At 36.2% G+C, this 12,752-nt stretch overlaps 1 long non-coding RNA gene across 1 annotated transcript; it reads left to right on the top strand.

Annotated features, from left to right (window-relative positions):
- The first annotated feature begins 7,228 nt into the window (after positions 1 to 7,228).
- LOC137410075 (uncharacterized) lies at positions 7,229 to 11,333 on the top strand. The gene is made up of 4 exons (XR_010980979.1): positions 7,229 to 7,393; positions 8,377 to 8,537; positions 9,437 to 9,571; positions 10,983 to 11,333. It is a non-coding gene; the product is annotated as an uncharacterized lncRNA (long non-coding RNA).
- The last annotated feature ends 1,419 nt before the right edge of the window (positions 11,334 to 12,752 follow it).

Genomic DNA, 12,752 nt, shown 5'->3' with positions numbered 1-12,752 from the left:
GTCTTATTTATGATCTACGCGAGTATTATCTATTATTTTCAATCTGAATTGGCAGCAAACAAACGCTGGTTAGTAAGTATGAAATGTTGGTTGCATAATAAATCAATAACGACAGTTTTATTATTTCATATGTTCAATTCATTATGTTTTGATTTAATTATAATAAAAATTTGAATCAATTGAATAAAAAAAATTCACAATAACAATACAAACATAGCAAACGAATTGCCAAAAATGAACGAAAGTCAGATATATGCTTCTACTGAGAATACCCTCTAGAGAAGAAAAAAAAAACATCAGTTTCTATTAAGCCCCTACAACAAACTAATAAGCATTAAACCTGACACCACTGCCCTACTAGAGCAGATACACGATGTGACCAACCAACAATATTCGTTATAATAGCTTTTGCATAACTTAAGTTTCCTCCTAAAAGCAGAAAGCTAAATCTAACAGACTAAAGCTGCGGTCACAGCAGCCGATTTTGGGTCAATTCTCTGACCAATTTTTCTACTGACCGAGAATCGTATCGTGTGAACAGCGCAAACAAGCCTGATACCGATATAGTCCAAAGAGAAAAATTTTTTTCAAAGCCGATATTCTATTTGAGTAGCCAATGACATCTTTTTTACCGTGAGCCATAGTGTCATTAAAGCCTGGTTTCCATATGACAGCACAATGATCGTGCGCAGCCCAGTGATCGTGCACAATGCATTTCATGGGCCGCAATGCGGTGTTTCCATATCGCGCGTAGGCACCACGCTTGCATTGGACAGAGTGGATAATTTCCTTACTTTTTCGTAGGAGAGACGGATTTCTTCGAAAAACAGCCCTCCGTTTGAATTATGGGATGGGTTGACAAGGTCTAGCGGTGTATTGTGGGATACATAATCGTGCGCACCCATCGCAAGGACCCATTCTGTTGGATCCTTGCGATTAGCGTACGCACGTCGCGCTATCGTCGTGTGTTGAAGTTTCCATATCACAGCTGGCCTACGCACGCAGGACGTCGCGGCCTTGTGCTGTCATATGGAAACCAGGCTTTAATATGAACACCATATTTGTCTTCACACCTGTGTATGCTATTGTCATAGCTTCACTCATGAGTAACAGCAACCCGGAAAACTATTGTTATTATAATAGTTGAAGCACATTATGTTAGCAAAAGATCGTCCTCCTTATGGTTATCCATTATTAGCGATGAGCAGTGCAAAATAATCGGGCAGCTTGCTAAAAAAGTTCACTAAAAACATTGTAGGAAACAGTCAGCAAAATTCAAGGAGTGACTCACTAAAATATATCAGCTAAAGTTATCTGACCCTGCAAATAAAAAACGAACAAAATCACCCACTCTCAGATCAAACTTGGCCTCTGCACAATGGCTGATCTGAACGCAGCTTAATACTAAAGCCTGGTTCACATATCGATTGCGAAACTCTGGCGGTAACTTGCGCAGCAAAACCCTTGCGGCACTAGGCTCGGTGGCATATGTTCACATATAAGCTACATCGCTAAACATAATCGAGGAATCACATAAAATGTTTGCTCGCCATGCCGTTTCTATAATGGTGACCTTCACCTGTACGAGCATTACATGAAGGTTTTGCCTGCGGCCTTTTGCGACATTTGAACAGCCCTAAACTATTGCGAGGCCGTCTGCAACTATCGGCGGTCCTTGGCTGTACCCGGCGCATAGGTTCCCATTTCACCGCTAATAGCATGCGGTGCTGTCGCCAGTACTTTGTGACGTGTATGGGAACAGGCGAGTGACCAGAGCACACATACACACACACAAACAAACTGCTTATGAATCATTCAATAAACTAGTGGACAACCAAAGCGACACAAATGATTGTCCATACTGGTTAGGTTATTAAACTATTGAGGCACTCTGCTTGCGCAAACTCTAGTGCGTTCTATACAAGAGGTCAGAGGCTTTTCTGCTCCTTCCAACCTCGGACAAACAGCACAAATAAGCCTAATTGCCAAAGAAATAAGTATAACATCATAATTCATGTAGTAATTGGACAAGCACTGATCATTTTTAGTACCAAAGATGGCTGTGATTCTTTGTAAAGTGCTTAACCTCATCCTATTCTGATATTCGATATTCTAGAGCACTTGCACAATTTAATTGAAAAAATAAAATAAAAATCATGACTAGGCTGAATTATTAATAACAGTGACTATATACATGTAGAAACGTGTGTATACAAAGGTTACTGCTGCAGCAGAAGCTACTTTGAAAAACTATTGAAAAAGTTTTTATGGACGATACCAGTACAAATGTATAGCAATGAAGCGCACCACGGTTCTTGTAGATTTAGCGATTGCTTTATAAGAAACCGAAAATATGAGTGTAGCAGGACATCTGAAATTGAAACGTCACATTAAAAGATAGGTAATGGATTTTAAAATGACTTTATAAAAATGAAACAAATGGTAATATTAGTTAATAGTAAAAATTACATATACATTTAGTTAGTAATCTACAATCGCAATACGGATACTGAAAAAAAGATGGCCGAAAATCACAATCTTGTGGTTAGTTATGCGTGTTTGCAAACTTGCGATTACAATCTTCGCAAGTTTAAATCCTCTGCGAAGCGAATTTTTTATTACTAAAACTATCCGTATACAACTGGACCGACCGACAAACGCTCACATTTATATATAGATTGAATGTCATCCGCTGCTAACAGTATTGCATTGTAACATATTGCCACAATTTATTTTACCATTGCTTTAACTTATTGAATAATTATATTAATTACACTAACTATCATGGTTGTTTTACTTTAATTTTGGTCAGCTGCCAATGACATCTTCGATAACAGAACGACTTTGGAGAGACCTCTGCAAAAAGCTATGTAATATTGTATAGCCCTTCAGACCTCTATAGAACCTCTCAGCTATGTATGCATGTATGGACCACGTGATGTAATGGAAGGTGCACCAGTAATAGATTCGCTTACTTGAAACACAGCCTTTTAGTAATGTTGCAAAGGTGACACGCTAAAGCCGTGGTCACGCGACGACCGAACTGACTTAGGTTTGGAGGTTAGTTTACTTTGGGTCGGCTAAGCCACATGTCACATGGCATCCAAAGTCAGTTCGCCTCCTAGATACCATACGCATGGAGACAGGACACTGTTTCATTGGTAGTTTTTATGTATTTAAACTAAATATTTCTATTGTAAACAAAAAACTTTGAGGAACAATTATTAATTATTATTACACAGCAGACTTATCAGAAGATCGTTCAGCTGCTCAGAATAAATCACTCGATAGAAAAATTTTGCCAAACCTTCCATCAACAAAATTATACTTTTTGTTAATATATGAATGTTTTTCTATGCTGAGTACATAACAAACAAAAACAGTCTTCATCATAGTACTGTGGTTTTACATAAATAAAACAGGCAACGATTATTCATCAGGATGAGTATGACACATTACTTATATTCTACAGGAAATAAAACCACAACCATTCTTTAACATTTATGCAAAACTCAAGCACAACATCTTACATTCATGCAACACAATCACAAGTCCGGGAGAGCCTTGTCATAAATTGTTTGATGTTGTTTATTTAACCAAATAAAAAGATCGTCCCATTTCTATTTACCTTTGCTCACACGCACGTAAATAGAAATGTGACGAGTGCTCGGTAGAATTTTAACCAGCCAATAAACGCAAGGGTTCGACCACAAAATTTCGAGCAGGATCGAAATGGTTCGTTTCAGCCAGAAATGTCTTCGACTGAACAGTTTACAACTGACAGCGACGTTGTTTTGTGTCGTTTAGTTCGTTTCGGCTCTCACGTGACCACTGACCACCCTTAAAGAGTATTGATGAGTAAGAAATTTGTAAGCTGCGAGTCTAAGATACACCGGTAACTGCTCAGTTGAGCGATAATCCCATTGAAATACAATTCTTGGATAATACTGTGATAGTGTGGCATCATGCGGATCGATCACCCATAGACTCCCCTTCAATCTATTGCATGTGCGTTTCTATTAATAAGACAAAACTGTCACCATAGAGCTATAAGCTGGGCTGACTAATACTTTTTAACGAATGCCATAGCTGTTTAGTAGTTAAAAGTTACCGGAGAAGTGGAATTGTCTGCTCCAAGGAGAGATAGCTTTATTGTTGCAACAGTATGTGTAGACGTGAACAGAGCCGTATAGCACACATGTGAGCTCTACCACTCTGAGAGTGAATTTTAAAAAGCTGAAGTTTTTGTTGTTGATGAAAAGCAGCTTAGCCTCCAAAGCTTTAGTTTTAGTCTTAATGGTTGACTTGCGACAAAATTCACATTACAGTTATTTGGTATCAAAAGATTCACCATGTCTTACATTGTTGTGTTGTAGGTGCCAAATATGTGGAAATGTGATTACAAGCTCTTGAAAGCTCAAAAACGAAAAGCCGCCGTAAATTGGAATCTGTTTATTTCTCTGACGTAGTTCTGACAGTTTGGTTATTGTCTTGTTACGTGATGTTCTCATGTGAATTGAAAGGCCAATAAAAAGCTCCATATAAAACTTATCGTAGCACTAGTTTATGACAAACACTTCGGGTTTTACCGAAGACCCCATATCAAATATAGATGCGCGCTACTTTCAATTTTGTTTTGGCTTGATCTAATCGTCAAGTCGTAATCTGATCATGTGACCCAATACTTCGCAAATAATTTTTGCAGCAATTTTCGAATATCACATGTGACCAACAGGCTCGTCATGATTATCAGACAATGATATGTACGCCTTCGAACTAAGGATAAAAAGTTTAACGACCTTTTACGGTAAGTTATAATATATCAGAGCTAAAAGTGACAGCATTACAATGACGATAAAATAGACGCGTAAGAACAATAGACCTGGTTTTATTGAACGTGTGAAATATATTTGTGAAAATATTTCGACGAATGAGGTTGCATGAAAGTGTAAACAGAAACCATCCTGTAACAACTACGTCCCATTTGAGCCGCTTTGGAAAGAGAATTCAAACTACGGCGGTCTCATGTGGCTGCGATTAACTGTTGGTTTTTATAGCTTTTAAAAGCTTTTAATCACATTCCCATATAATTTGCACCTACAACACAACAGAATAAGACACGGTGAATCTTTTGATATCAAATAACTGTAATGTGAATTTTGCTGCAAGTCAACCTTTAACAATAGGTCATATATAACAATCTTATTTTTTGTTCATGAAATGACGAGAACACCTATTGTAGGTTTTCGTAAACAGTGTTAAATAATAAAGTGTGATATTCACTGTTCTTTTGAAACCTTTGGCTCAGTTTTTGTTGTTGCTTGTCACAGTAGATATTACAAATAATTAACAAAACAATGAAGTGTTCAGTTATTGTTATTAGCTTGCTTATATGACATTGTCAATTTACTAAACAAATCTTCCTTTTGCAATTACAAAATAGTTTGCGCCCATCTGGGGCATTGGTCAGTAATGACACAAGAAACAACCATCGTAACCGAGCCTGTCAACTTGCAGAAAATTCTCACATAGATGATTTATACAGCTTAAAGGCAATTACGCGGCTATATCAAACAGTCAGTTCACATACCCGTTGAAATGATTGTTGTATTGTCAGATTTGCTCTTTACAAAATAAGAAAAAGGGGGATGCACCTTCAAAAAAATTTCCAAACCTTTATGCAATCTTGTTGTTGAATTTAACTCGAAGAGAGATTATCTCATTTATATCAAATTGTAAAAATTACAATTAGATAAATTACAGAAATTAAAAATTACAGTTACTACATGGTCATGTCATAATAATTAGTCTACATGTATTTGCTAGAATAGACCATGGATCCGCATAAAGTTACTTCCACTTGGCGATGCTTAAATAATTTTGGCAAAGATAAATTTTCTTAGAATTGTGTAACATATTAGCAGACAAATCACTGAAAATTATGTTTTTTGCAAGGAATGTTAGAAGTGAAAAGGTTGCTTTGCTTGTTGTCTGATGGATTATTTTTGGACTCAACAAAGTTTCATGCTGTAAATAAAAAATGATTATTGAGTCTTGACTGACAACTTGCAACTTCGTTTTTCTTTTCAGTCAGTACAATAAATAGTTTTGTAACATAAACATGATGTACTGCTCACAAAAAAATCACCTCAAAATCTCTTTCTCATAAAAGAGTCTTCAACTTATTCACTACGTAATTCATTTTAGGTTGAACATAATTAATTTGTGTCAACAAAAGCCATTCAAACAGCTGCTCACAAAATGGGTCAGGCCAAACAAGGCAAGTCTTCATCAGATGCGATGAAATTCGTATGCTCTCTACGAGCGCGTTTCAGAGCTTTTGTGCTTATAGATGTTGGGAATCATCCGCAGTTAACGTTTCACATGAAATGAATTCAAATGCTATATATATAATACTTATAAGAATCCTTTACTGTCAGTTTCACATGAGCACACACTACAATAGTCTCTATACTAAGCATTTGAACCAAGAAAATTTGAATCCATTCACTTGTAGCTACAAAAAGAGAACCAAATCACATAATATAAAAAAGCTCCAGTGAGGGGCTTCCGTCTGATTTAAATTGTCTGTAAGCCCCACAGAGGGGCTTATAGTAGTGCATGAGTTAAATCGGTCACCACAAGGCAAATATGGTATTCATTATTCGATATCAAGTTGATTTCAACCCTTCGGGCACCATTTTCGCAGGTCTGCGAGTGTGCAGTGGCTTTGTGTAAGGCAGTTTTGTAACTGATCAACAATTTGAGGTTTCTTACCAAATAGCGTCAAATCACGTCCATTAGTAGTGAATAAATCACTCGGCGATATTTATTCAGAACTCTTTTAGCAGTTTTAACACAACATCATGAGTATAGGCAGCGGTAATCACATCGGTAGTTTCAGAAAAAATCACCAACTTGTCGGAATCTCCAACAGGTATTCGGCGTTAAGTATGACTCGCTTGCTCTTCCATAACCGTGGTTTTACGACGTTTTGTCAGTTTACGTCTATTAAATCTTTACAAAGAGATTAAACGCTTTTTTGTATTACTGTATAATGAACCAAAATATCAACCGAGATTGTTTGTGGGCATATACATAGAATTCAGTTATAACTTTTCTGAATTTATGAAGTTCGATGCGTGGGAAAGCTAAAAATCCGCATCGTACTCCTTCGAAAGATTTCGAAGGTATGCATTAACATCGTATTATGCCTGAAAATATCGGACAAGGCAAAACTAGGAGGAGGAAATATCCGCCATACTGATTTATTTTTCCGGTTGTTGTAGTTCAATTAATGATTTAACGATGCTTAACTCATCTGCAATACTTGCAATAAAATTCACAATATAGTAATAAATGATATTGACGCTCTTTGTGATCGTTATTGCAGGTGAGTAAAGTTTTTTGCATTGGTACAAATTCAAGTTTTTCTCCGTAAATAAAACCGAGTGTTAAAGACTGTGTTTATAAATAATTGCACTCCATGGTGGTAAACTGCAGTGGATTATCGTTCTTGGATGCGTTTGACGTTGGAAAACAGCTTGAAAAGCATTTGCGAGTCATAGAATGGATATAATTTGTCTTTAAAATGTCACGCTTCTGTAAACAGGAATTCATTAAAAAGAGTAGGCCTATGGCACTAAAAGGGTTACATATTGCTTTCGTTCTTTAACTGTACCTTTGTGCTTTAAGAGAAGTACAACTTTTAAAATGATTTTTTTCACGTATCACAGCGATGTTATCAAATGTCTTAATAACTGATAAAAACACTTTTGCTGGTTGAGCGAGCTTTTGCTAATAGAATTGAAATGGCTTTGAAGCCATATATGCGTAGAAAAATGTGTAAAGCATGTTACTGAGTAGTAGCATTATCTTTTGATTTCATTACCTACTTCAGAGGCATTGTTGATAATAAATATCATTGCGAGTGACTGTGTGTTGTGTACAAACGGAGTAATGGTGAATCATTAATAGTTTTTGACTGCCATAAAATAGAGAAGACAACTCTGATGTGACAAACTCTGATACAAGTTTGAACGCCATTTCCTAAACTTAATTTGAAGAAATCTTTCTTTGCCATTATTTTTGTCTCCAAAATTTCATAAAGATGAAGATCTATACGCATATATCAAATGAGTAAAGACATGTTTGTTAGTCACTGAGCTACTAAACTTGTTATTCAGTTGGAAAATGTTGAGCAATATTAGTAGTGACCAACCAGCAGTTTTTAGTGGCCAGATTTAGGGTTTGCAACTACAAGGTTATCGGTTCAATCTCAGTCCAAGTCCATAACCATTAGATTCTTACCATATAGATAGTTTATCGATTTGCTGCTTGCAAGATCTCTAATGTAGTTTGTTTGCGATTTTTTAGAATGAATCTCACAAGATCTGGCCATTATCCTTGCAACTAATCGTCTAATCGCTATCTAGTCAATCACCACTACTATGGTCAATTTGCCAACCATACACCGGTTCGGCTCAACAGTAAATTCTCCATAACCAATTGAATCGGTATCAATAACTGTGAGACAGGTGAGATCTAGACATATTTCTTGCATTTTTCCATCACTATTGCAAATTTTCCATGTCTGTGTTTTTATTATACATGTTGTAGGCTTACTAATATGTTATCAATATGCTTTAATTCAGCTACATGGAAAGTTTGTTTATTTGTGCCCTAAGCCCTTAACGTCGTGACAACCATATCAAATTCGATAAACATACCATATAATATTCAGTACATAAGACCAGTCCTTCTACTGCAATGTCGCCTTGCGCACTGACCAGTGTGTATTTATGCTACACCTACAAGCTTCCAGCTCGCTGCGCTGGAAGATGTTACCATAGAGCATTTGTGTTTGAATCCCAACAGTGACTTCGTTTCTTTCATGAATTTAAATAGTATTGCTGCGGTGTCTGCACAAAAATACGACGGTAATGTAATTCATGGCACGATTTCTAGTAAAATTCAACTTCAAAAAACCGTTGCGAATCAAAATTACATGATATCACATATAGGAATTTATTTATAAAATAATGAAATACCAGTAATCCTACTCAATGTGAGCTGATTGGAACACCAGGTCCCCATTATTCACCATTCGAAATGTCATCACTAGGATTCTCTTCTGGAATTACGTGATATGTTTTGAATTTGATGTTGGTTTTTGTAGTATCTGCCTACAAAGCCACACTTCAGTAATCCATTTGACACATCCACTATTGGGCATTCACACCTTTTTCTTGCACATGAATCACGATTTCTGACAGAAATCTGTCTTGCGGCATTGCTACACTGTTGAATACCTATTATCCGAGGTAGCGGTTTTGTTCTTGTATTGAGGTGAACCAGTACGTTGGTTAAGTGCTTGTTTTTTGTTCTCTGTGATCTTCACTATAACATGCTACTCTCAGGCTTTTGTTAATTGTAGTATTCCCGACGGCGCCAAAAAAGGCGTCCTTACTGATGGTGTTTTGAATGCCATTTCTTCAGCTACGCACTGCCCGCCTCTGATCCCGATTGAACTATTAGCGAATAAAAGATTTGGGCCATGGAAGAGGTCACGGTATGTACATGTCAAAACCAGGATTTTCGAACCAAACTTCAGATCTCGACTTGTACTCTTGAATTTACGATAGATCTATAGTTACTCTCCCTTTAACTGTGATTTTTGTTATTGAAAGTTGGAAAAATTAGTTTCAAATTTAGAAATGCTGTAGTACAAAACGTAGATTTTTTTGGCAGATTGGAAGCACATTTCAACACTAACTACCTAGCACATCAGAATTTTAAGCAGAGAAAATATGGAAATCTAAGAGTTGTGTGCACGTGTAGATAATTAAGAAAGCAACTCTTGAAAGTTTACATTGTGTTAGATTATGTATAACTTGTGATAAGCATGTTAGGTTGAGAATCGTGCTGCCTTTTACCAAAATGTCAACTTAGAGCTAGTAGTGCGATGTAATTTCTTTTTCTCTTTTTATGACATGATTTTCAGCTATTTGATTGTGATATAAGATAGGTATGATTGAAGAATTTGACAATATGTAAGAGGCAACAATAGCCGATTGACTATGTATTTTTAAAAGAGTGTACGCGCTAATTCAAACAAGCTTATAAAGGAAATTGAAAAGGCAGACTGCTCGCATACTTCTAGATCAACTAAAACTTACAAAATCTTATCGTTTAATTTTTCATTAAATATCTGCACGGCGTTTCTTAAAGCTTTGGAACAATCTGCAATAGCATTAACAGTGCTTCTCATTTACCTGCGTATATAGCTGTTTGCACATATAGCGTCTCATCAGAAAGGTTTACTCCAAGTGAATAACTCGACTAATGCGGAGTTGTTAGCTTACAGTTTGTTATTATTTTTTAATGGATATGTCCAAGTTCGTGTTTTTGGCTTCATGAGATTTACTAATTAATTTACCGCATTGCTATTCTACAACAACTCTTTTTTAAATTTCAAATTATTAAAATGATAATTCAGCATAAGAACAATGCGACTAGGACATTAGTTGCTTCTGAAGAAACTTACTATTAGCGCAACCCTAAATATGATATGCTTGTGTATTTTTCATAATATGCCAATATGAAGTTGTAGCCTTATAGGAAGCTCAGTTATGAAGCCATTAAATAAAAAGCTGATTAGGATGATTTTGAAAATATGGTGGTTGTGCACTCTTGTATCCACCTGTGCCTATTATGAGGAATCGCGATTCCAAAAATTTGAATGACTGGACAATATTACCTTATTATAGAGTGCCCACAAATAGTGAAAAGAAAAGTATTGCTGGTACTATTTCATGTATCTAGCAAGTGACACTGTGATGTGGCAGATCAACCTCGATGTTCATAATTACTTTGTTAACAGGTTGTTGCCATATTTAGTTTATACTCATATTTGCTTTGTTTGTATTCTGTACTTTTTAGCAGTTCTCATCTGCTAATATAAATGCTTCTTCACATTTCAGGGCTTAAAGGATTGTACTGTAATCTGAATTGTTGGATGAAAGAACAGCCTTCGCCACCACAATCCAAGGACGGACGAGCTGGAAAAACTTTAGTCTAATGTAGTAAAGCATTTGGTGGACTGTAGCATTATTCACAAATATGATCATAGCTTTGCTTGTTTGTCTCTGTGTATCATTGATATATAATTTATTCTGGTGTAAAGGTTGTGGTATTTTTCTGCCATGTTTTGATGATGACAATATATATAGAGTTTAGTCATTTTATAGCTATATTTTTATTGTGTTTCATATTATTTTTTGTTATTATATCATGCAACTGTTTGTACCAAAATATACAGCTTCGGAACCATGCCCTAACTATTGAGATGCTCACAAAGATTATTTTAAGAATAATCTAGTAAAAGTCTTCGTATATATCTAAGGTGCAATATTTGTTGAATGTCCGTCAGCCTTGAGAAGAGATGTTGTGTGAAGGTTAAGCATGGCACATTATAGAAAAATTAGGTTGCTTCGGAGACGTAATGTTGGTGGAATGTTGTATAGCTTAAGGAAAGAATATTGTCGACGGTTATGCTCGGTACATTATAGTAACATTGTACGCAATTCATTAGAGGAACATTCTGTGAAACATCAAAATGTTAGAAATTGTCTACACAGTTACACCCCACTAATGTTCTGCACGAAAACGTTCCTGGGATGTTAGCTAATATCTTTGAGTCAACATCATAAAAGGCATGCTTGTGGAATGTTCTATAACATTCTCCCCATGTCGCAGGAATTTTGCACCAGATCATCTGCTGAATGTTCCATAATGGTGAAATGCCATACTGTTCCGAATATATTAGAAGACAATATTATGTGAATGCTTATACCCAGACATTTCAAAGTAGCAATCCTGTAACATTGCTAGGACATTCGATAACAATGTTTTGTAACAACGTTATAATAACGTTAGCAAACCTTTTCCTCGTTCTAACGTTCTAGCTAGAATGGTACAAAAACGCATGATTCATTTTTTGGAAGTTGTCCCCCTTTCATAACAAAAAATTATTTAAAATGAAACAAATTAAAAATGTTATAGATTTTTCATTACAGATATAAAAACAAACAAAATAATGAAAAAAAAATAATGATAAATTTGAATGATTTATGTAAATGAAATGAAAAGTTACTACAAATTTCAATTTTCGCACTTCATTAGACATATCGCAAAAATGACTAGGGTCCATTAGCTCTGACTCCAAAAGCATCAGCTAGACGGGTCAAAGTAAAACGCGACGGTGTGAACTCATCGCAACTGACCAAGTCGCCACATATACATGATGTGTCAGATGGATGGTGGTAGTCTATCTACCGATAGATTAACGCTACGTGACGTCTGACAAGCCGACGCGTATGTAAATCATTACGTTAGTAGAGCGAAGCCAATGGCCATTAACTTGTATGCCCCTATAATTATACTTCGTTTTAGCTCAACGAGATTACCGCGGCAAGGAAAGCAATGCTCAGTAGCTAGGAATATTGTATAATAAAGATGGAAATCCCTACGCATCAATGTCCCACCAATGTTCTATGTGTAACCTTCCTGGGATGTTAGCTAATAGCCTTGAGACAATATTATGTAAGAAATGTTCGTGGAATATTACACAATGTTCTCCCAATATTGTGGGAATGTTATGCAGGATCATTTGCTAACATTCCAGCAACGTAATTCCCACAACGTTGCTGGGACGTTGTGGGAAATACGTCCCAGCAACGTATTTCCCACAA

Source organism: Watersipora subatra, unplaced genomic scaffold (genome assembly GCF_963576615.1).
Source record: "Watersipora subatra unplaced genomic scaffold, tzWatSuba1.1 SCAFFOLD_150, whole genome shotgun sequence".
In the NCBI taxonomy this organism is placed as follows: domain Eukaryota; kingdom Metazoa; phylum Bryozoa; class Gymnolaemata; order Cheilostomatida; family Watersiporidae; genus Watersipora; species Watersipora subatra.
The sequence above is the reverse complement of the archived record's forward strand: the minus strand, read 5'-3'. Positions and strand labels throughout refer to the sequence as shown.